This window comes from Excalfactoria chinensis, chromosome 1 (genome assembly GCF_039878825.1).
Source record: "Excalfactoria chinensis isolate bCotChi1 chromosome 1, bCotChi1.hap2, whole genome shotgun sequence".
Taxonomy (NCBI): domain Eukaryota; kingdom Metazoa; phylum Chordata; class Aves; order Galliformes; family Phasianidae; genus Excalfactoria; species Excalfactoria chinensis.
In genome coordinates this window covers 91,109,196-91,135,398 of record NC_092825.1, presented here as the reverse complement: position 1 = coordinate 91,135,398, position 26,203 = coordinate 91,109,196, and the positions used below count along the sequence as shown (strand labels likewise).

General features: G+C 35.8%; 1 protein-coding gene across 2 annotated transcripts in view; it reads right to left on the bottom strand.

The window, feature by feature from the left end:
* ROBO1 (roundabout guidance receptor 1) overlaps positions 1-26,203 on the bottom strand; it is a 684,763-nt gene that overhangs the window by 657,293 nt on the left and 1,267 nt on the right. The gene's annotated exons all lie outside the window — the stretch shown is intronic.

Here is a 26,203-nt window from a genome sequence, read left to right as displayed (position 1 = left end):
TCTGGACATTAGCCATGCTCATAGCAACTGAAATCAATAGAAACATCTCCCAGAGTCCCAAATGTTACAGAGATTTCAATTGATCACTTGAAAGAAAATGAAAAAAAATGAGGATTTGATAGGTTTGTCTGAGCCTCTTCATATAGAAAATAACAAAATAAAAGATTCTAAATTTGTTATATGTGCAAGATTAATATGAATGATAAAGTATGACAAGCTTCCTCACCAAGTTTTCTTATTAAAAATAGAAGAGTAAGAACAGTGTGTTTAAAGCATTTGTTTAAATGTCGATATCCAGTCTGCTTCAGCAGCAGTGCAGGTTTTTGTGTCACTTCTCATGCTCACTATTGATTAAACAATCATGATCACTAATAAGGAAGCAAGAAGTGCCATTTTTCCTTCCACACTCATTTTAACTCTGTTATTTCAGACCTGAAATTACCTTTGTTGTTTTAAAAATAAGGATGTTATTATATACTCTGAAGATTATGTCTGTACATTACATTAATTCTCAGTAGTTCAGATTCATGTCCAAAGATTTTTTTTTTTCCTCCCTTCAGAATTCAATTAACCTTAATGAATTGCCCTACCACAAACTGTCAGTCAAGCAGAACATATAATCATTATGAATGAAGCTCTTAGAAAAAAATGAGGTCTAAATATGCACGTGCAGTCTATTCGGCTTCACATAAACACAGGTAAGAGGAGCAAGTAGCTTAAACCAGCAGAAATAATGTTCTGGAAACACTGGGTAAGGGCTAACGTCAGCATACAGAGTCAGTGCATGTTTGTGTGAAAAGAGTTACATTTATCCCTTAATACAGACAGTAGAGAAATTTAAACGTTTTGCCCTGCAACTGAAATAAGATGAAGAGATGGCACCGAATTAATGTCTTGAATTATGGAAAGACAGCAACTGTTCCTTGCATTAAAATCTTACCTGCCCACCCTAACAGTAAGTGACTTCCAATGAATATTAAGAAAAAGATCAAAACTTAGAGTCTTGTAGATGATTAATTTAGAAAGACTATCTTTCTAGAAACTTCCTAATATATATATATATCTCCAAGGATATTATGTGGGGGGAATTATTTCCTAGATTTACTGTAGGATCTTACTTTTTGATTCTCTCATCCCTTTTGGGAACTCACTTTTCAATGATTCAAGATGTTTTTATATGGAATATATCAAGTGGTTTGTTTTCTCATGTCAGAAGGAGGATTTCTTAATGGTCTGTCTCAAGATCTTGTGTTAGTACATCATCCTTAGGTCCCAGATGCCTTCAAATTATTTACATGAAAAGGATTCTGCAAATTGACATGGATGCTCTCTAGAGTCAGTCAGACAGTGATTATTTGCTGTAGAGCTCACATGTTTTGGCCTATGAAAGATAAAAAAAATGCAATTCAGCTTTTTTTTTTTTTTTTTTTTTTTTTTTTTTTTTTTTTTTGCAAGCTTTTGACAGTAGATTTAAGATAGGAATTTCAGGAAAAACCCATTTGAAGTAGAACTATCTGACTTATTTCCAGAAACTTCAGTCTCCACACATTAATTTTATCTACAAATGTATTAAAAACAGAAAAAGTAAAACATACTCATCTTGATCAGTACTAATATTCAGTGAGATTAAACTGAAGATTAACTGGGAAATAAATGATTCTCTTAAACCATAAACAACTGTCCTGCACATGAGCTCTGAAAATGCCTCTGGTAACTTAAAAGTGGTACTCGTGGAGTAATAATCCACTCAGATTAAATGCTTATTCTGAAACTAGCTACTCTGATATTCCTTCTGTTCAAAACCTCCTTCAAGCAATAGGCATGAAATTACATTCAATATGTAACACTGTTCCTGGTGTATTTGGAACTAACCATGATCCTTAGGAGTGTACAGGCGCATCAGGCCTGTAAGGTGTTACTTCTATTGTTACATAGTATTCTTGGCAGGGCTTTTTCAGATCAGAAAGACATCAAGGCATTAAGAGTCACTGAAGGAGAGACAGAGATTGCTTCAAATAAAGGTTGTGCCCCAAGAAACTTCCTGGTACAGCATGCTCAAGTAAAAGGAACTATGCCATGTCTTCTCAGCTTCTTGATATAATAATCTATCTCCCAATCTATTCTGACATGGGGGACTTCCTTCTGGCATCCACAGCTGTCCTCTGCTAGACATATCAGATCTATACCTTTATTGTTCTTTGTTATTCATTCTTTATTGTTGTCCTCCCTTAGCATCTTCCTGCTGCAAAAGAGGATTTGCATTGTATTCAACCACTTACTGCAAATTTCCAGTCACCCAGAGGATACACTTAAAAGAATGTTGCTAATGTTGCTCTTCAAATGGTTAAACTGACATAAAATCATAGAATCAGAATTACCCAGGTTGGAAAAGACCTCGAAGATCAAGTCCAACCACAAACAAAGCATAGTACCCTAACTCTAACAACCCTCTGACATGTAGTATATCCCTGAAAACTGACTAGGAAGCTGATAATATGAAACTCATAATTCATATTCATATTACTGAGTTGGACTCACTGATCCTTATGGGTTCCTTCTAACTTGGGTTACTCTATGATTCTGTGACCTTTCAATAAAAGTCTTAAAACAAAACAGAAAAAGAAAATCCAGTGTTATAAATAATAAAGAAACATTCAAAAGACTGTTGATAAAGAGATGCACAATTCCTTTGCCCAATTTGGCTGGCGTTCCCTAAAAAGTCCATAAGTCACTGGCAAAGGTGCCACTCTATTATCAACTTCAGGGATCTGTCAAAGAACATCGAACTCCAGGCTGAAGCTTGGATCCAGTAGTACCCAGAGGTACTTGAAAGGACACTCATTACTCTGGGGAATCATTTACATTGCAAAACAAACTCAGTGGGACTTGAAATAAATTAGATATTATTATTACTCTACCATAATTAAAGAGCTCCTGAAATCCCAAAAGCCTTCATTTCTGAGGGGAAAAAAAGAAAAGAAGAAAAAAATATATATATACATGCATTTGGTTGAATAAAATCAACCACAACCACAAGCTATTCTGATCCTACTAAAAACAAAAAACAAAATGAAACAAACAAACAAAGCTTGTTCTAAATTTTTGTCTTAATCCTTCAGGAAGCGAGTGACAACAGGATGATAAATGCTTAAAATTTTGGATGATTTTACAAGATTTCCTGATTGCCTGTGATTTAGAATTCAAACACAAAAAAATTATCTAAAGCTGCCTAGAAATGAAATTCTGAATAGATAAAGATGTCCAGATATTTGCACAAGGTTCGAAGCTGCACAGGGAAATCCAGCTTTGCATTCACAATGAGTTACAGTGGAGACATGAGATACGGCTCCTACTTCTTTAACTTCAGTTAAAGTTTTTTAACTTCACTTGTCAAGTGAAATTTCAAATAGGTGGGAGATTCGGGTTCTCCTGTCTTTTGCTGTACTACTTAAAACTTATCATGGCAGTGGTCCTGTGTAGACCACAACATGAGTAAGACTCTAGTACAGAATAGAATCTGCTTGTGTTATGAATGGGAATTTAATCTGAAAACATGATAACCATGCCAGTTTTTAATCTGCAGGGAGAGTGAGTGGAACAGAGGGATCCTAACAAACTCTCCAGACTTCTTGATAAATTTTATTAAATAAAACTGTAGAGCTTGTCTATTACCTAGAACTGGTCTTTAGAATTGTTGTCTTGTGTCCTAAGTGTATTAAAATGTCATTACCCATTTTCAACAAAGTACCTTTCTCACTTCCTTTTTCTTCAAGCCTTTTGTAAGCTATAATTACAATTAAGCAAAGACATGTTTATTGTCATGAAATGTATGCCAGCGGCTCACACTAATGCAATCCAAACATTAGTATGAAACATTTTTCCAATTACTGCACAGACTCCCCATAGTGTTTCAAGCTGCTTTATGACATTTTAAACTCTGTCTATAATACAGCCCTTCAGAAAGCTGCAAAATCTTTCTATTTCTTCCTTATGACCCGAGAAAACCTAAATCTATTAAAAGCACATTTTCATAGCAGCAGGATAAAAATGCTTTTACTACATTTATCTTCAAAATTGGTGGTGTTAAATAGTGCCAGGGGACAAATAACCATAAAATATAACATTAGTGTACAGGGTACTGTTCTAACTAGGCATGATGGGATGTCTTTCTACCCTTTCATTTCTTCTTTCTATTTGTCCCATTAGAGCTATGCAATCATTTATCAGTCACTATGGCAAGCAGTGTTGCTTGATCCTGGCTCCTGTCTAATTTGATACCTAAATGAATAACCCACAGAAAGAAAATACAATTTTCAGCAGTCCAGGGACATCCACACCTATATTCCTGACTAATTCTCTACAAACGCTTTTGCTGCTTGTTAGAAGGCCATTTTAACAGCCTCATATGTATGTTTTGAAATTGTATTACAGAAATATTTAGCTAAAAAAGGTCTAAATAATGAACTGCACCCAAAGGAAAAAAATCATCTTTGATTTAAAGCCTGGATGTTAACAATCGACTTCACTAGTCTACACTAAAGACCAAAATATTGTATTTACCCAAGGTAAATATGTATTTTTTTATTAAGAAGACTAACACTATAGTTTGTGGAAAAGACAATCACTTTTTAACTTAGCTTGTTCCAAACATGCATATAGTAACTCTTGCAATTACATGACATCTATCAGCTAAGAAAAAATCTGATAGTATGTATATACATTCTTGCAGAAATCAAGAGGAATATTTAACTTCTCACTAAAGATAATTTTCAAGAGAAAGATGTGGAAAGTAACTGCCTGAATTTTGAGGAAAACTAGAATATTTGCCATGTGTGCAGCAGAAGTCAGAATATTAAAATGTCATATTATCAATAGTTCAGACATTAACCTTTGTTTTTCAAAATAACGTGTATCCTTTAGATAACTTCTGAATTCTGAAGGTCAGAAGGTTAAGCTATTTCTGGAATACTTGCACTGAATTATCTGGCTGAAAACTGCACCTTAATATTGCATCAGACATTCATTAAGTACATTCTCACTATTTCCAAGTAGTAGTTGATGTCTTAAGGAAAATAATACATTTTATGGAGTTAAGCAAACAAACAAAAGAAGTAAAACTTAGTAAATGCAAGAAGGACTGAAAAAGCACAGAGTTTTTCTTTCAAGAGAAAAATAATTTCTTGAATTCATGGCTACAGAATGGTCTAAAGCATCTGGATTTTGTTAATCATGTATGAGCTTAAGGAAAAGAGATATCATACTTCAGACTCGTGATGTCTGAAGTAAAGAGATCAGTAGACGTGCATTTCTAAATTGCTCTGGCAAGACTGCAAGCCCTTTACTCAAAAAATTAATATTTGATCACACTGAAATTAATGAGCAGTCTCGTGAGAGAATTCCTAAAGTAAACAGCAGAAAGCATAGACTGGTCATTGTCTCCATTTTCATAATAAGACCAGGATTCAACACATATGTAGTTTTGATGACTTCACAGTGCATGCTTTGAATTTTCAACTTGTTAACTAGTTCTGGGTCAAGGTCTGGGTCAAATCCACAAACACAATGAGCCCAAAAATATCAGGGATTTATAAATTCCAAGTGGGGTGGTGTTTGGTTTTGTTTTAATGTCGTAGGCCAGAACCATAATTTTTAAAGGAGCAAATGGAGGAAAATGGGTTATTTGTAATGAAAACTCTCAAACATTCAGATTAATGGAAGAGATAAAGATAATTCAGGAACAAAACAGAAAGAACACTAATCTGAAGCGCTGCTAGCATCCACTATTTCAGTCAGTCATCTTGTGTTGGCATATCCTATATGTTGCTGCAGTGGATCCTTTCGTCCTGACTAGAGGGCTCCAGTTTCATCTATTCCTCATGTTTTCTAATCCCTTCACCAATTTCATTGTTCTTCCTTGCACACCCTTTAGAAATTCAACAGTCTTTTTTAAGTGAGGGGCCTAAACTGAACACAACAGTCAAGATGTGCCATGGACAATGCACCAATGGACAACCACTTCCAAGTTCTGCTGGTCATACTATTTCTGATGCAGACCATAGTGCCATTGGCTTTCTTGGCTGCAAAGGCATGCTGCTGATTCATGTTCAGCCAGCTGCAGACCAACACCCTCCTTTTATTACACATTAATTCCAAATTAAATATATTTTTTTTAATGAATGAAAGTAGGGACAAATAAATACCTTTGCACAAATATCCTGTAATGGATTTTTGACCAGCTGAACTAAGACACAGCAGATTAATTCCTTAATCAAAGCCACATAATGATGGTTAACTTTAATCTTAGGGGGATCACTGGACTACAAAGGCTTCACTGAGGTGACAAACCCTTTCAGATGACTTCAGTAGGGATTTAAAAATAGGGCCAACATATTAAAGAAACACTATTGCACAAATAAGATTTTAGTTGAGGAGGAGGGGAAGGAGAGTATTTTTAGCTTTTGTTGTTGTTACTGATGTCTTTGCAGAACCTCTGCAGCCTTAAGAAATTCAAGGTTTCAAGAACACTTCTAGCTGACATGGCAGCACCTGAACAATGGCAAGACTAACCCAAATTTAATGTGCCTATTATGATCATAGTTTCTGACAAAGTTTCAAATACGGCAGTGTCACGGAGTTCTCTCTAGATCTCCCTCCGTGACAGGGGAACAAACCCAGGGGAGCAGGAACAAAAGTACCTCCCTTCTCTAACAGCGCGGTGCGGCGCGGCGCGGCCCGGCCACGTGCGCTCCGGGAGAGGGGAAGGGAAGGGAGACCGCAAATGGGTCTAGGAGGAAAAAAAAATGAAGAAAGGATGATCTGAGAACGAACGGCAGTTTAATAAACCCAGTAACACTAAACAACAACGAGAGAGTTTCAACAAGGAGAAAACCAAATCTCAATCTCACCGATGGGCTGTGGGAGGCGGGAAGCTCCGACCACGCTGTCTCCTCGCAGGGAGCCGGGCTAGAAAACCTCGTCCCCTTCCCGACCTCCCCTCCGGTGCCGCTCCCCACATGCCCATTTAAGGCAGTCCGCAGAAAAAAAACTTGTCCCCTTAACTTCCATTATCCCACATGATGTTCTGATGTGGAATAACAACACCAACCAAATTACAAAACCATAACAGGTAGTAAATTAAATCTCCACCTACACTGCATCAAGAGAAGTGTGACCAGCAGGTTGAGGGAGGTGATTCCACCCCTCTACTCTGCTTTTTTGAGACCCCACCTGGAGTACTGTATCCAGTTCTGAGGCTTCTAACACAGAAAGGACATGGAGATGTTGAAGTGGGTCCAGAGGAGGGCCATAAAGATGATCAGAGGGCTGGAGCACCTCCCCTCCAGGGTCAGGCTGACAGAGCTGGGGTTCTTCAGCTTAGAGATGATAGGCTCTATGAGAACCTTATAGTGGCCTTCCAGAAGTAGGTCTACAGGAAAGGTGGGGAGGGAATTTTTGTAACAGCATGTAGTGACAGGAAAAAGGCAAATGGGTTTAAACTACAATAGAGTAGGTTTATACTTCTTTAGGAAGAAGTTCTTCATTGCGAGAGTGGTGAGACACTGGAACAGGTTGGCCTGCAGAGAAGGACCTGGGGGTCCTGGTGGATGAAAATCTTAACATGAGCCAGCAGTGTGCTCTTGAAGCTCGGAAAGAAAATGGCATCCTGGGCTCCATCAGAAGAGGGGTGGCCAGCAGGTTCAAGGAGGTGGTTGTCCCCCTCTACTCTGCCCTCCTGAGGCCCCATCTGGAGTAATGTGTCCAAGTCTGGAACCCTCAATTACAAGAAATACAAGAGAGCTGTTGGAGAGGGTCCAGAGGAGAGCCACTAAGATGATCAAAGGGCTGGAGAGAAAAACAGGCTGCAGGGTGACCTCATTGCAACCTTTCAGTACCTAAAGGGAGCGAGCCTATAAACAGGAGGGGAGTCAATTCTTTACAAGGGTAGATAACAGCAGGACAAGGGGAAAGGTTTGAAGTTGAAGGAGGGAAGATTTTGTTTGGATATCAGGGGTAAGTTCTTTACTATGAGAGTAGTGAGGTGCTGGCACAGAATGCCCAGACAGGTTGTGGATGCCCTATCCCTGGCGGTGTTCAAGGACAGGTTAGATGGGGCCCTGAGCAGCCTGGTCTAGTAAATGGGGAGGCTGGTGGCCCTGCCTGGCAGGGGGATTGGAGATTCATTATCCTTGATGTCCCTTCCAACACAGGTCATTCTGTGTTTCTGTGATTCACATCTAGAAGCAGCATCTGTGCTATTTGATGTCATAAAGGTTTGGGCTGTCCATAATATCCAAGCTACAATGTGTTGCTATAGAAAACTATCACAATTCATCCTCTTTCCCAAAACCAGGGGGGAAGTGAAAGGAAAAAACAAAACAAAACAGTTCTCCTGAAACCTTTTTCTTTCATTGAAACTTAGCTCAAATGCAATTTAGAAGGATAATTTTATAGCTCCTGTGACTCATGCCTCTGTTCTCTTTAACTAATTTTACTTCCTATCTGAAATATATTTTTCATTATGTATGTTTTTTCTTTTTGTCCTAACACTGAGATTTATTAAGAATATCCTAAGAGGAGTGCCTTATGAAATGCATTGGCTAGCAGAAGAATCTGAATACTACATGTCCCAAATCATGTTTTCCATTCAGCAACTCAACAATTTAGCTGAATAAGAAATATAACAGGGGAAAAAAAGAATACAAAAAATTACATTTTTCATATGTTATTACTTTTCAAGCAACAAGAGGCTTAATCTTATGATTAAGGCAACTATTATTTAATTTGTTAAATAAAAGTAAACAAAAACAACAACAACAACAAAACACAGTATAGTCAGCGTTGCAGGATTTTTCCCCCAGAAGCACCTTATATGCTTACTAAATGTTAAGTTGCCTTATTTATATGAATAATTCTTTTCTTTGGGACTACAAACACCTTCATCTTCAAATCATAGTTCAAATAAGTCATTCTTTAATATTTTTAGTTTACTTTGGGATTTTCCTTTTCCAAAGTGAGTGGTAAACAATATTTAGCTGATATTCTGCTACAAGTCATTGTTTGTAAACAAAACATTTCCTGGATTGTTTCAAAAAGCCAATGAGAATAAATACTGCACTTACTGCAAGGAAGGTTTATTTTATCTGCACAGCTATTTATTTGTTTTGATCAGTTTCATATATATATATATATATATATATATATAGTTTTTTGTAATCCTTGTAAAGATTGCAAAGAAAAACAAATACACTTATGTTGTGGATTCAAGATAGAAATGCTAAAGTGTTAGAAAGAACACATTATAGAATAGTTACTGTAAAATAGATGGCCATCAATTGGACTTCAAAAAACATCCATTTAGCCAAATTAATCCTGCTGCCTCACTTTTGTTTATTTGCCTGTTTTTCTTGGTTTTGTTTTGTTTTTAATCTCATGATGATTCCATAGTTTCAGCAAACTGATCATGCAAAATGATCAAGGTCAATTTCATCAGTGGATGTAAAAAATATTCACAAATCATTATCAGACTTAATGTGCTTATTTTGTTTGGAAAAATATTCATGCTTTTCTTTTCCTTCAAATTAATATTTTTATAAAATGCATTATTAATGAGTTATTGGGAGGTATAATGACATCCCAGAAACTCCTCTGAAAAACAAAGCAAAGCAAAAAAACAAAAAACAAAACAACAAAAAAACAAACAAAAAAAAAACCAATATTGAGCATTTTCATCTTAAACTGCACTATTTAACACCCTGATTAAATTAAACATGAAATGCAACACATGTGTCCTTAATATAGATACTCTAGGGACAGTTCTGAGGCTCTGTTACAAAACCAGCTTTCTCTTGGGATGTATCCGTTTAAGTACTGAATAGATAGAGATTAACCAGGGATTATTTTGAGATTCAGTGATTCAGTAGAACCTCCCAAGGTATTCAGCTTTATGATTCAGGCATGCTTTGTAGACAATGTTTTCTTTTATATGCGATCTTACAAATGACTAAGATAAATTATCATGGCTCCATTACAACAATTCAAAGTCACAAAATGAAGTTTGTAAGCAATATATATACTAGAAAGCTGCAAAGGATGAAAGTGATTTCATAGCATTCAAAAATCAATGATTTAGACTAAGGAAATGTGGAGACTTAGACAAAGGAGAAAAGGGTATTTAGAGAAAAAAATATTATTCTGCCTGCCAATTCATTGTTAGTTTATTTCATATTCCTCTTAATAGAAGTTTTGTCCTCCTTTATCTCATCTTTACTTTTCTATTTATAGAAACGGAAGAGAGAAAAACAGCAAATATATCTCCATAATCTCCATCTATAAGTGGCTCAGGTAAATAAATAAATAAATAAATAAATAAATAAAAACCACATAAGAAGTTATTATATTAAATTGATTAGAAGATGCAACAACATAGCAAAGAAAAGTTTGTTTGCCACTGAAGTTAAATTTATTCATCATCCATAGGAAAGTAGAGCTGAGTAGCAAGCAGCACCTTGCTTAGAAAATATAGTAACATTTTCATTTTGAATGGTTGCCTTATCCTGAATTGGACAACCAACATTTGAGAAGCTCCTACAACACCAATGGGAAAACCTGATGAAGTCATAAGAAATCAGTTTTCCTACTGCTGAGGTCCTCCAAGTTATCCTTTCCACAGATCAAGCTAAGAGCATCTTTATCAGAACACAGAAGTAGCTGAATAATTTTGTTTTAAGGATATAACCACTAGTATAATTTATTCTACGTTTCTGAAAAGCTCGGATTTCAGTGCTCTTGTGGCAAGTATTTGAGTGGTTAGTCTAGGAGCAGATGGATTGTTTTACGGCAAGGCTTTCATTCTGAGTCCAAAAGGCATCCCTTTTGCTTGTGGTCAAAGGTGAATTTATTCCCAATGCTAGCTCTTTCCTGGGGCTTTCTCTAAGCAGATTCTGTCAACTGTGCTATGCTTCTGCCAAATTACTTGATGATTTTGTCATGTGGGTTAATATTCCCCTGAGATTTCATTTTAATCAAATTCATAAAAGAGAAGCACTGTTGAGCAGTGCAGTAACAAAAGCAAATGCTTTTAAAAAATATTCATAAACTGTATTTAGGTTTTAAAACTTCTCAAACCTCTTTTCTTTTTTTCTTTATTTTTTTCCTTGCAAAACAACTATTGCAAACTGTACTTCATGCTCATAGCAAACATTTTTATAGTTTTATAATTTCTTCTTGATAAAATAGGATATATTCTTCATTTTGGAAATTAAACTTTGGAATGAGGAATTGAGTTCAATTAAGATTAACTTTAGGGCTCTTAGTTCATACATACTTCAGTAGCCTTCCTCTTGCCTAGTGGAATTCTGTAGTAACTTGAGTAAACAGATCCCCAGTCTTCAGGATAAGCTTTTAACAATCAGTGACAGTGGCAAAAGATGGCTCAGGTCACTAATATAAGCTTCTGCTTGGAGATCCAACCTACATATGTTTTGCAACGTATTAATATTGTACAGTAACAAAGATGTTATAATGGACTGTCTCACTGAATGCATGTACACCTGCATCCCATGCTGTACTACGGAGATGCCTGCTATAGTTGTGTAGAAATAGTGTATTTTCCTTTGCACAAAATCATTAAACAAGAATTATTATTAAAATGTAAGAATTCAGAAACTTTGTCTAGGTTAGCAGACACGTTACAGATGGATAGGGGCAACCCTGTATCCAATGCTGACAACATGTCCATAACATTCACCTTTCAAGCGTTTTTATTTCAGATTAACTCTAGTTTGGTTCTCTGTGCAGAGTGCTCATTTGCAGCAGGAGTGCATTAGTTACACTCCTGGAGTGTAACTATTACCTATTACCCTATTATGCTATTATGTATTTTATATATATATATAAATATATATAAATATATAAAATATTATATATATATATCCCATTTATATCTCAGTAGCTGAATATTTTAGATACTTGTGCTAAGAATTATCTTACGCTTATCAGTAATGGCATGTCAGATATGGTTTTATGGTGTGCACGAGCACTGAAAAAACTTGTCTACAGAACACGTCCATAAGTCTTTTCAGATGACAACATTGTTGAAAATGAAGGCAGTTGATTTTAATGTAGAAAATGTTTTCCATGAAGTTCTGAATGAAGAATTGGAATGAAAATGCATTTTTTATGTATACCAAAGAGGCATAGCAATGACAAAAGGTAACATTTAAAATGCAAATCTGCTAGTGTTGTGTGACACAGTGTGAGATATATCTCAAAGTCTTAAGGTTGACTAATTGAATTGCCATTGATAAGATGTCACTTAAAGAGACATCTCTGCAGTGAAACATGAGTTTGCTGTAAATGACCTGTCATTAGAGCCATGGGTAATGTCCGTGTCCAGACAAAAATATTGTAGCTCCCAGCAATATGCTCAGTAGGAGTTAAAACAGCAAGAACGGTAAGAAGTCAGTGTACGTGAACCACCAGAGAATTCTGCCTCAGGTGCTATGTTAATTTACTTGTTGGCATACATTAATTGAAACCAATCAATAAAGCTGGTGGTACAACAGAGGGAATGCAACAGAAATAATCTACTACCATACTAACTCATTTTAAACTTCTAAAGCAAGAATAATTTAGTCTTTTTCATTTCTGTTAATACAGATAATGGAATTATTTATTTTTTATTCTTTCAGAACTAATTGTAACTGTCATGTCCTCCAACATCTTCCATGTAAGCTCCAATATTCTGATTAGCAGCTGCTAACTTACTTAGATATAATGGAAGCGAGCTCTTTCAAATTGTAAGTTTTAAAAATTATATATGAAACATAATATATATTATATACAAAATATATACTATATACAATGTACAAAATATATAAAATGTACAAAAAAACCAAAACAAAATAATGCTACCCATTTTGCCACACTGAAGTCAATGATATATTTTAATATTTAAAGATTTGCTGTCATGCTTTTTACATTTAAAGTATATTAGCATTAAAATATTCCCGAAGGCAAAAATTTCAAAGTTGTTGTCTAAGAAGCACATAAAGAACTACCATTTTTCCTTTGATTTTTTTCTGCTTTAACATTACTCAACATTTTCAATTTGTATGTCATGTTGACAAGTACCAGTTTAGGTTTACAGTTTTTGTTGGTGGTGGTTGGTTGGTTTTTGACTTTTTTGTTTGTTTCTTTGTTTTGTTTTACACCTACCACAAAGCCTTTTCCTCTTCATCTCCTGCTGTTTTTTGTATTACAACTATTTCTGTGAATTCCTCCAATTGGTTCTCACTGCCTAAAAACAAGAGTCGTTTCTTCAGACATGGAGAAATGCAATCACAATTAACACCCTCACTTAATGAAAACTGCTCATCCTTACCTATATATTCCCAGAAATACTTACCTATTTCCACAGAGATCAATGAAAATCTGAGCTCTGTTATTCAAGACTGCTTTGCACAAGGAATGTTCATTTACCACACAGTAAACATGGTGCAATGCTCTGATGTTATATTTTTTGTGATGTTCTCAAAATGTATCCAGAAATGAACGAGATACAAAAAAATTATCCTCTGTCAAGTAAGGAATATTTGTAGCATTCTACTTTCTTTCTGGTTGTGTCCAGAGGCGTATTTGGTCACATGGTCATATACAAAGAAGTGGATCTGCAGCTACTGTCTTCTGGCATAGACTCACTAGAAGTACCTAGTTCTACATATTTCAATCATGTGTGAATCTGGCTAGCTTACTTTTTAACTGTTTTCCTAGTTTTTTGGGAGGTATGAGTGGGACATGAAAGAAGTTATTCGGAAAAAGACAAACTCGCAGTTACCAAGCAGTATTCTTATTATAAGACTGTCCACACCTGGGCAGATTTTTTCTCACACTACCATATTTTGCTTGTAAGTGAACTAAACCATCCGCTCACAATTTCTCTGAATATACTTTTGTCAACATATGCTTGTTTTATTAGCTTCTAAAATATCAGCTAAACACAATGGTTTTCTAATGCAGTCTTCATTGCTTACGATTCTTAGGAAAAGAAACTTAAAACTGTTTTCCATCATTTAGTCTGAAGCATGCCATGAGCACGCAAATGTTACTTTTAACAAAGTACAGGTGGCTACTGGAAGTACACAGAGTGTGGTAATAGTGGTGCTTATAGCTTGAGAAGCCTACAAGTAAAGTATGTACATCTTATTAGAAAGAAAAGTTTATTTGTAAGCAAGTAAGCTTAATAGAGACTTTTTGAATTATCTTTTAATTCGAACATGACAGAGGATTTGTGAAACACTGAGCAATGCTATCAAATTTGCTTAGGTCCTTTTCCAAAACCTGTTATATAACAGTATGAAATTATGGATTATACATTTTTCAATAAGAGTTCTCCAGCCATAGGTTAATTCAGTTCCCAGAAATGAGAAAATCCTGGGTGCCAAATACTGTGTAATAAGTGGGAATGAAATGAAGGACTAAATCCCAAATATCTGCTATAGCAATTGGGCCAAAACCTGGCTAAAGCTCATTTCTTCCTTAATTCTCTAACTTTTGTTCACAATTTTTTTATTCTTTTATTACTTCAAAGCAGTTGAAGTACTCCAGTTTAAGCCAGGAAGGAAAAATACTGACATTTTCAGTCATAACATAGAATTGAAATGTACGGACTGTTATTACAAAAGTGCAAGTCTGTACTTCTATCCCAAATTTTAAAAATCCATTATTATTCTTGTCAGAACATTGGTAAAAGAAAAAGCTTGATGGCTGGTAAAAATACCACTTAAACTGCGTCAGACTACCTAGAGTTTCCACCATTTATTTGCAGTTATAATAGTGGGATTCAGAGCCAGCTATTAAATATGCCTATTAAAGTGAAAAATCACCTTTAAGCATTTTGCACTACTCATTTAAGATATTAATGGTGAATGATAACAGCTAAAGACGTTCCAGTTCTCCTTTCTTGCAGTGATAAAGGCTAAATACTTCACATTTTATTCAGTCCCACATATTTAATCAACTTCTGAAGTAAAATTGTTTCGTATATCTTCTTTGATTGGAATGAAGGGATTTAATAGCTACACTTCCCAAACAGAGAGCGAAGGCTGATTCATGGATTGGTTTCACAGTAAATCTAGGAAATCTACTGGTATTTTCAGGAACTATTACTGATAGAGACTATTTCCTCCCACCAACCCACACCCTTTTTTAAATTTTCCTTTCTTTTCTATTTTATTCCCCCTTTGAAATTTGTAAGTTCAGCTTCTTATGCAAAATTTAATAAAGGAACAGTTGGACACCTATGAATGACTGCAATGAACCACTTGTTCTGCAAAGCCTTCATACAGATTCAGATCCCAAATCTCCAGTTCTGCATTGATTCCAGTCCTGAATCATTCTCCTTCTACCCACAGTGAAAAAATGCACACATCATCTGGTGAACTCTTTCTAAATCCTCTTCCAGCCCATACCAATGTCAATCAGAGGGACAAATTGGGAAAGGATTTGGGATTCATCTGAAGCAACATGCTACTCATTAGCCAGCAATTAAATACATACTGATCAATCATTCAGCAAGATAAACAGAATAAATAACAACTGTGTTTATATGGATGTTAATGTGTGCCTTCCTACACCAGTATTTACTGTAATTTAGGTCTTTAAGACCTGAAACTCTCTTAACGGATTCCAAGGTCATCTGTAAGGAGAGAACAAGCATCACTATAATCAGGCAGGCTTTTTTAATTTACTTTTTTGAGCACTATAAGAAGAGGACAATGTCAAAGTATTACAACTAGAAGTTACTAGACTCCATGTATGATGGACTACACCACTAACTTAGCATGAATAAAACCATGACTGATTAATCACAACAGTGTGACTGACAGCCATAGGGATTGCGTTGCCCTCCCCTCAAACAAGTTTTATCTTAAAAACTATGGTTTTATTGAGTATGCATCAAGATAACTTTGCAAAGAAGCAAACAAAATGTATCCTACCCTGAGCAGTTAAGTGTTATAATGTAAAGAACCATGAAAGAACAGATTTCTTATCAAGAGGAAACAGAATGGACAGGCAGGGAACTAATAATATAGTTCAAGACTCACTGCAGCAGTAGCAGCTGTTCAAGCTACCCCTGCTAACAAAAAAATTTCCACCTGCAGCACTGTAGATGACATGAAGAAAGCCAGAATGGGCCAAGAGCAACTTGGTGATATTTTTTGTTTGTATTTTATTATAGAAAAACCTATTGAACTCTCATTTAGAAGGAAAAAAAAGAAACTATAAGCAAGTATGCTGTTTCTGTAGTAGATATAATACTTGAAATACTCAACTTGGAATTCAGCATTCAAAGATCCACTTTTAAACCACCCTGTACATATGTTCACAGTTTATTAAAGGTTTAAAAGCTTTATTGAATGAGCTCTGCGGCACATGCTGCTTACCAACTGATGACTACAAAAGCATTATTTTGGGAATATTAATCTCAATCTTTCATTTCAATGAACTTTTATAATTTTTACCTTCTAAGGTAAGTTATCTTCCACATGAAATTACAAACAAACGGCAAATTTCAAACACAATGTAAAATAACTACCTAGCAGTCTTTCCTACCTTCCACATTCACACTATCTTAGCCTGAAGATCCAATTATCCTCCAACATTTGCTGCTCAACCATGCTGAGATTAGTCACCAGCCCTCCAGTTAGACTGTAATAAAAGGTCTGAAGGTGCATTTACACTCTGAGGAATCAGGTATGAATGCTAGCATTGCAATCATTTCTTTTTGAGTTACAGCCATAAATATTGCAGTGATGAAACAGGCTATTTTCAGCTACTTTATCCATTTATTTGCATGCTATCTGGACTTACTGATTTTTAAGAAACCTAGAAGCAGAATACATTCAAGAGGACATAATCCTTGACCTGAAGGCTTCACAAATAAAGGTATTAACATGACATCGAAGATATTTTTTCCTATACCCAGACAGCCATACTGTGTCTCCTACCTGAACTTGTGATTACCTTCTGTAGAGGCTTCTCTCTTTTTTTTCCTTCCCATTTTAAGAAAGTAATTTTATATGCTGTCCGTTTGTTGACCTCTAAGATCACATTTTCACAAAATTACAAAATTTGGCACTTTCTGCTTCTCAGATGGAAAAACAAACAAACAAACAAACATAAAAAACCAAAACCACAGATTAAAGTATACAATTATATCTGATATTCCAGTCTTCCAGGTCTTTGCTCACTGCAGTAGTTGTGATCATGACAAAGAACTACAACCCTCTGCCACAGGACATTGGTAGACATTGCCAAAAAATGTCAAAACCACACTTTTCAGCCCAAAGCTGCAACTACTTGAACTGCAGGAGTCATTTCATTAGCTGACAGCTGCAATAAGCTATTCTTTCTCCATGTGGAGAAGCTACTGGTGGGAGGTACAATTCACACAGGCATACTCCATAAATCATATACCACTTACAGAAAAATATACTTATGAAAACATTTACAAAGTACTATGCAGTATTTTTTCCTATTTATTATTCTTACTTTCTCACTGCAGCCATTCTTTTACATCTTGCAATTTAAAAGCTGACAAAAGACTTTAAACACTCAAGCAAAATTCTGTCAAATTCCAATCTTTTGTTTCCACTTGTACTATTTATATCCTTGAGAGAATGTAGATCCTTTGTGTTCTGTGTGATTTCTTTCCAGTGAATATATTCTAGCTGACCGACAGAAGACAAAGTTATCTTATTTAATTACAAGTTTAAGTCATGATGTTGGTGACTATTTACTCTGTTACTGCTACAAAACAGTTTTATTTGATACATAACCAACTAAAAATGATGCTAACAGCTTTCAAAGCTGCAAACTATTAATAAAATGCATGTCATTAATGAACTGTGTTAGCACATAAACACTTTCTTTAAGATCTTTTACTGTGATAGTTTCTGGTATTCTATTTTATGGAGAGCAATGGACTGATAGTTGTTATGAAGGGGTAACGAGCAGACATCAGCATCACAAATGAGTGTTTTCCAGCCATTACTGACATAGGCAAGTAATAGGCCTTCGTATTACCTTTTCAAATTTTTATGCATTATTCAAGCAATTTTCTTGGAAACCATTGAAAATTGCTCATGGGTAATAATATGACCATATATATGGGTATTTTTCCTCTCTCTTTCCTTTTTTATTTTTATTTTTATTTTTATACTTTAAACACACATATCATATTCTGTAGCCAAACCTATCACAGATATACAACCACCATTCCCACAGCAAAACTCTATTCTATATCAATAACCTACTGCTAAGGAAACAAAAAATTGTACATTTGAACAAAAATTGTTTGAACAATCTTTCCAATAATGTCATTTCTGATGCTTCATTTCCTGAGGGTTTATTAATGATTATTGTGCTGTTTGTTTGTTTATTTTTTTTTTTAATTTGTTTAAATTATTATCACACAGTATGTTCTCCTTAAGAAACATCACTAGCTCCATTTCAGCAGCAAGAAGTTTTTATTTACTTGTCTTTAAGTCAAATATTTCTTGAACTGGACGTTAAAGTGCTGTTCACTTTTCACCTACAGACATATCACTTTACATAATTGCTACATACCAATTAAAAACACTATTATTTGAAGCTGAGCTTTAGAGAAGAGTACTGCATCTCTGCTACAAATAACTTGCTGCCACATGCCTAGAATACTCCCTACTACTCTACTTCAAGGACTCTTGAAAGCAAGAGGAACAAAACCGTAGTCCTGCACTCCAGCAATGGCCGTATTCAGTGATCAAGGTGGAGCAGCATTTCAGTTGGCTTAGTTGCCTGTAGCAGCAGTCCTTACCTATAGTGTTTTCTGCACAATATTGCAAGAAATATGAAGAAGAAAATAAATTTCCAGATTGGTCAATTTCCATTATTTTTCTCCAGAACTGTTCACAAAAACCGTATCTGTTCAACGAGAGGGAGGAGCAGGCTCGGTAACTAAATTTCCGACTAACGTTTCAGTGCCACATATGATAATAGCTAAACTTCTATGTGAAGTATGGCTTGATGTCACAAGGAACAGAGGGAGCAAAACTGGAACATGAAAGACCATTTATGCAATGCATTTTATAGCAGTCTTTTCTTTCCTCTATCAAAGACACACAGCAAAAAACAAACAACAACAACAACAACAAAAAAGCCTTATGACTTCCTTTTGCTTAACTAAATGTGGGATACACTTTTAATTAAAAATCATACGTTTCATGTAATATTTATTTTTATTACAATGCCAAAGGACAGCGTAATCAAGAAACTCATCTGGAAAAGAGCAGAAATTTGTAGCTTATTTCCTCTCTCCTGAAAAACTTCACACATAATATTTTTTTCATCTATACTCTCTTATTGCTAAGGTTTGGTGACAGACTATCTGCTTCTGAAGAAGTTGTATTTTTAAGAGCTTACAGATTATGAATGACTGATAAATAACTAAGATATTAACATTTCTATTTACAATATTTTTTCCAAAGTATATTTGAGACAGGATAGACTCAGAGATTGCAAAGGTGCTATTTTTTCCAAGAAAACTCCTGAACTATGAAGTCTATACATCAGAATTTCTATGTGGTAAATACTGTAATGGATTCATATCATTTGCTAATGAAAGTACTTCAAATACTTTGGTTAGGACAAGTCCTGTGAATGGTTAGCACAGCACTGAGGAAACAGACTCATTAGAACAGCTGTAACTCATGCAGACAAACAAGTCTGCAAGGAGACATGGCCTCAGTCCAAGCCATCCATCTCCCCTGGAAGAAAATGAGGATGTATACAGAAAAGCTGGAACCCCACATGCTTTCCTGTCCTCCTCGCCTCTGAAACAGCAGACTGCTGTGGAGACTGGTGTACAATCCCTCTTTTAGGGCATACAGACAGAATCCACACAAGTGACTTGTATACTCTGGTAAGCATAGTAGCACATTATTGCCTGCTGGTTGTGTTGTTCTAACAGCTGTTATACATGGGAATCTTCCCTGTGATGAGTGACACATAGTAGTTAAAACAAACAAACACAACAAGCATGATACGCCACACAATAAATCTAGACAAGACTGTAATAGAAGAGTAACATGGTATGAGAAAAAGATGGATTTATGTATTGGTTCCTAATTCCTTAGGCAATTAGTTTCATAGTACTTCAGCATATATGCCTACAGATGTGTGCCTCTTACAGAAGCTCTACTTTGCATCATGGAAACATCTTCCACTGAGATTAAAAAAAGTTTGGTTATTGTGAGCCAAAGATAGCTGAGTAATGGTTCCCTGGATATTAAAACACAAATACTGAGCTCAGTGGGAATAACATGAGAAAAGATTTCAATCATGCACAATCATCTGAGTGTAACAGAGCAGTAATTTCTTCAACCAAACTAAAAAAATATATTTGTATTTTCAATATATATTTCAGTATCTATTGAGTCTCTCCTTACCACTGTTTTACAGATTGTTTTCTGTGATGGCATTTCCTCATGTACATGGAGAATAAACTGTGGGATACTATTCCAAAATGTATTTTGGCAAACACAGATGAAATTAACTTGCAGTTTCAAATCTCCATGCAAGATGCAATGTATTTGAGTCCTGCAATTCCTTCTGCCATACATTCCATCCTCTCATTCATCTCCTATTACATACAGAGGAAGCTCTCCTATCACTTCATACAATACTGCAGATAGCTCAAAAGCATGTCTTGCTTTCTTCCATAAACAATGCACTCAATCTAAAAGAAATTAAGGGAAACACTTTTTAGGGCCTCAACATCAGTACTGTAAGTGGTCAGGCCTGATTTCAATACCATGATATAAGAAAGAGAGATACATTTCAACTCTCTTTAAACTTTGTGTGCACAATGTTTTTAATAGCATTTTTTTTCATCCATTTTTTTATAAAAATTCAGAAGTGCCAAAGCTGCTCAGATGCATGAGAGGCTTACCCAGGGACTCAACTTGGCTTTATGTTATTGGAATATTTCAGTTAGAACTTTCTGCAGTTCTTTTTGCAGATAATCTGTTTAATTTTCATGTTTCATTTTTAATGCAGAGATGATTTTCCCCCCAGTCACCAGCTATGAAAACTCACAAATGGGTTCAAAGAATTAAGTCATATCCATAAGTGCATTTATCACTAATAAAATTCTTGATATAACATGTGGATTTAAGGCATAAACTTGTAGAATTTATCCAAGTCACAACTACCACTGATGATAAATAAGTGAGAATGAAAAACATTTGACTTTCAGATGTTAAATTTGGTATGCAAGACTGGAAATTTGGAAACATTTGTTGTTTAGTGAGTTTTGAGAGTTTTATAAGTAACAAAAATGAGTCTAAAACTCTATTGTCCAGATGTTCATACTAAAATACTGCTTTAAAGTCTTCACGTTCTTCAAAGACGGGTGAGTTACAAAAATAACTGCAATTTGCTTAGACTTCCATGTTTTTAATGGGCAACATCACAAGCAGTGGATGTCTTCCTGGAGTTGTGTGATCTGTTTCTGTTTATATATTGTCTTGGAAGATCACTGATTTTCACATTTAGTTTTTTCTTTTTTCTTAGTTACTTTCTAACACTGAGATCTTGTAAATGTAGAAATCTTAATGAAATAACATACGTATTGTTTTTTTTACAGAAAGCACTAACAATTAACTACATTATGTAATTATGGCAACTCAATGCCAACACAGTTAAAGCTGGTGCCTTTTACTTACTAACTTTGTTCCTTTATCTTTATGCAGTTTCCTCTTAAAGAAAAGTACAAGGATAGTATCACCACTAGCACCAAAATCAATCAAACAAATGAGAAAATCCAAACATTTAATACAAATATTTAATGGACTACCATATCTAAGTTCAAACACCCCATGAAAATGCTACATCTGAAGTATCTGAAGTGATATATTACAGTTGAATATATATTACTGGGAGCTATTAGTAATAAATGAACGGTTGGACTGAATGATCTTTTAGGTCTTTTCCAACCTTGGTGATTCTATGATTCTAATAAGTATTCATCATTGTAGTAAACTTGGTACTGTGAAGTGTCACAGGCAACCGTATCCTAGTTTACCAGATCAGTCAAATTCTTCCTTGTGCTATTTTTAGGAATGGAACAGGCATATTTTTATAAGGAGTGACAAAGATAGAATTCAAATCCACTCTTTGGGTGCACCCTTTCCCCTCACAGTTTATTTACCCAGCCAAGGGCTCTGTGAAGAAAATCCACAGCATACAAGAAAATATATGCAGAATCTTCTATCCTAAATTAAAGAGGGAAAAATCCACATTCAAAGTACAACTTGAAGTGATTCTCTGTTCAGCCTGAACATTTCTTCTGAAAGACAGGGACAATGTAGGTCTTCCTCAAGAAAGACGCTCAGATCAACTCCACTGTAATTCAGAAACATGAAAGGGTTTTAGAGTTCAGTGCCATTCTCTGCAGTGAAGGAAACACTGCATAGTGAGCAAGGTGAAGATCCAAGCAGCATGAACTGCAGTATAAATCATGACAGCTACTATATTACAGAAAGAGAAGAACAAATGAGAAGGAATTGCTTCATGCAGAAGTAAGGAAGCTCAGTTCCAAATGCATTTTTTCTGGAGGTTAAGGTCTCATGGTTCTTGTTTTTCCAGTACTCATATTTCATCAGCACTAACTGAAACTATCCTATGTGAAGGCTCACGGAAATTTTAAGGAAGATGGGCAAATGGCATCTTCTATCCTTATTGCACCAGGCTACAAGAAGGGACAGAGCCAAAAAAATACATAAAGGAAAGTCTGTGGGCCAGGAACTCAAGCACTTGGCTGACTACTTTCTGGGCTCTTTCAGCTGATTTTGAACATTACAAACACACAGTATTTGTCTGAAGCCAGATTTAATAAAAAAAAAAATTGGAACAGGATTAATGTCCTCCATAAATTGGGAGTGATCGGGATGCCAATAAGTCACATTGCTGTTTCCTGCCAACTCTGTCATGCTCATTTGCTTGGTGAAAGGATCTGTTTACAAAGACAGTGAAGAAAGAGGCAAGTCAAACTGGGAGAAGGGGCACATCCACTCATTGAGCTCCCTACTGATGGATGAGAAAACTAAAGGACACACAAAGAAATAAACTTGATGTGAAAATATGATAAACTCTCATGAACTGGCAATCCTGGAGTAAAGACTGAAAAATCGTTAAGGAAGACAGGTGATACCAGATGGGAAACAAATCTTCCCTCATGTAAGTTATGCTGAGCTGAGCAGGGAAGGCAAGAAGAAGGCTGAAACATGGGCCTCAAGATAGACAAGGACAGCATAATGATTGGAGAATTTGGGAAAAGAGAAAGAGTTAATTGAGGCAAAGGATTGATGTATTTGGCAGACTATAAATTGACAGTGCTGAGAGAGAACTGATGGGACTGATGATTACAAGATGGATAAAGAATGAAAGATTTATAGACTGAGTAGGTTAGACAGGTAGATGTTACAGGTGAAACACAAGGTATTTGTTATGTCTTTTGAAGATGTTTCACTGGGTCCTTCTAGTGTGCTGGGTTAGCATTATATGAGTGTTCTTAAGCCTTATGGTGTTGCTGCATGTTTAACTTATGTGCTCAGAGTATTTATGCTTATCTCAGAGTTCTTTAAAGGCCCCTTCAGTTTTACTCTCCCTTCCAGAGATTATTTTTTAAAAATTCTATCAAATTGTAATTGCACAGGAGAACACACAGTGTTTCTCTTCTTATTCCTACTGTGTAATTTATCACCTCAATGACCCTTGAAATTGTCTACGTTTTTCTTGAGGGGGTCATTTTTCTTATAATTCAAGTAAATCCGCGTGCAAATCCATTCCAATTGGTTGAGTTACAGATTAGAGAACAGAGGAAAAGTGCAAAAATCATTAGATTACAAACTCCTCCCAAACCTAAAGCAAAGTGCTGAACCTGTAATTTCATAGGACATGACTATTGTTTGGAAAAAATAAAGTGTACACAAATAATGTTGCAAATAAGCTCCATTCTTGATCTGCAGTAACTCTGGTATTGTCCTCAAGATATCAAAATACTTCAAGTTCCTGAATTTGCACCTTAGCAAACATGTAGCAGGGAAAGTATCAAGGACATGCAGAAATATATCCACATAAACAGGACAAGTACTATGGTGAAGAAGTGGGATTGTTTTCCATTCTGCATTTGAAGCCACATAAGAGAAAGACATACATGTGAAGAAAACAGAAATCAAGTTTACAAAATTTAACTCTTTCATTTAAAACAAAACAAAAAAAGTAATTAAAAGTGTTAATCCCACAAACAAGTAAATTCTGTCACCTGCTACCTGGGAGGCCAGGTCCAACACTGAGCAACAGGAGATTGCAGAATGTCTCTTAGGATGGGGAACACACAGGAGAGCAAGTTCGTAACTTGGACAAATTCACAGTCAACTTTCACTTTTTGCTTGACAGCTGATTTCACTCCAAAAGGATGAAATCCCATGGAATTCCTGTAATGTGAAAGGCCAAGGGAATATAAATCCCTTACTTCTCCCACCCTCTGCTCCCCTTAACCCTTGTTTTTCTCACTTGTTGAATTGTACTAGTCAGCTAAATTTATACCTCACCATATGCCAAAACAATCATGTCACAACTCGGACATCAGAACAGAGTTCTCTGCTCTCAGCTTCACTTAAGATTTCATTATATGAGGAAAGTATATGCTGTTTGCTCATCTTCAATTTTTTATTTATTTATTTTTTAAATCTGAGTTTTCTGTGGCTTACACATTTGCCTCTATTGCTCAGGCTGAGGTTCAGACCTGTGCACAGACCACAGAAAGTTACTTTAGGGAACTCTATCTCTGGCACTCGAAGTATTAGGTTGCTTATGTTGTACAGTTACAGCAAAAGAAAACAACAAAGCATGAGGTCCACGAAATTAAATATGTATATAGGTATACAGTAACAAACAAAATATAAAGAAGAGAAAGCTACAGCTTTCAAACAGCCTTTCCTTTTAAGAATTTAATTCCTTTCAATGACCTATTGGGAGAGTACGACTAATGAGCCACTTGTTTGTGCCTCAGCAAAGACATCTACAGGTACTTCACTGCAGAACTGGTCAAGTCCTCCTCATTTCTGCAATATTCGAGTGGTTCAATACTCACTATGACTGAGAAAAGCAGGAGATGAGGATTGAGTTTTTCTCTCACTAAAAAGTCAATAAGAGCAGGCAAACTGCTTCACACTGCCACAATGGCATCCTTTGTCTTTCAAGTGAGAATTCTCATGGAAATCAGTGAGGTTTCTGGTCAACGGTCAGTTATGGTACCAAAAATGCTAATAAGAATCCATTATTGTAGGGGTTTGGACACGAATGCCAGACAATTGGTAAAAGTCCAGCGTCGTTGCTGAAGGACTAAAGAAGAATGAGCTATCCAGTCTGACAAACACTAGAATAATTTTATTAGCTCTCCGCCTTCCTTTCTTGCCTCTAATCACCAAATAGTAGGTCTCCCGACACACGTTTACAGCCCATTTACACCAGTGTAATGCCACTGCAATTCACATCAGCCTAAGATGTAAGCAGAAAACATCCAATAAGACAAATGTGAGATGAACGTAGAAAAGCAGCCCATATTTGGAAATTACCCTTATTACTCCACACTGTAACAGGACGTTCCTATCTTCTTCTACAAACTGCATTCAACAAAAGCTTCTTTTTACATTAGTGAGGCACACGAACTTAGGTTTACTGAAAAGTGCTCTTAGCTCGAATGCCTGTCATCTGAGCCTCGATATATGGCACAATGGTCACAGATCAGTATCCCTTCTACCTATAGCTCTGTGACACACAGGTATGCCACAAATTATCTCTCCCCCTCCAAAAAAGAAAACAAAAACCTTCCTGATAGAAAGTTCTTCAGTGTACTCACTACCATCAGCAGTTTGAAATCAAATTGTGATACAAGAGCAAGTGAAATCGGAGTTAAGAGCAAGCCAAGCTCGCTTCAATTCATTTTCGAGTCATCACATCAGTCATTAATTAACCTTAACAAATCATGACGAAAAACCATCTGCAAACACTTGGAAAAAAAAAAAAAAAAAAAAAAAAACCCTACAAACGCTGATCACGTTGCAGATCAACTTAATGGCCCCCTCCTTTTGCATTTCTC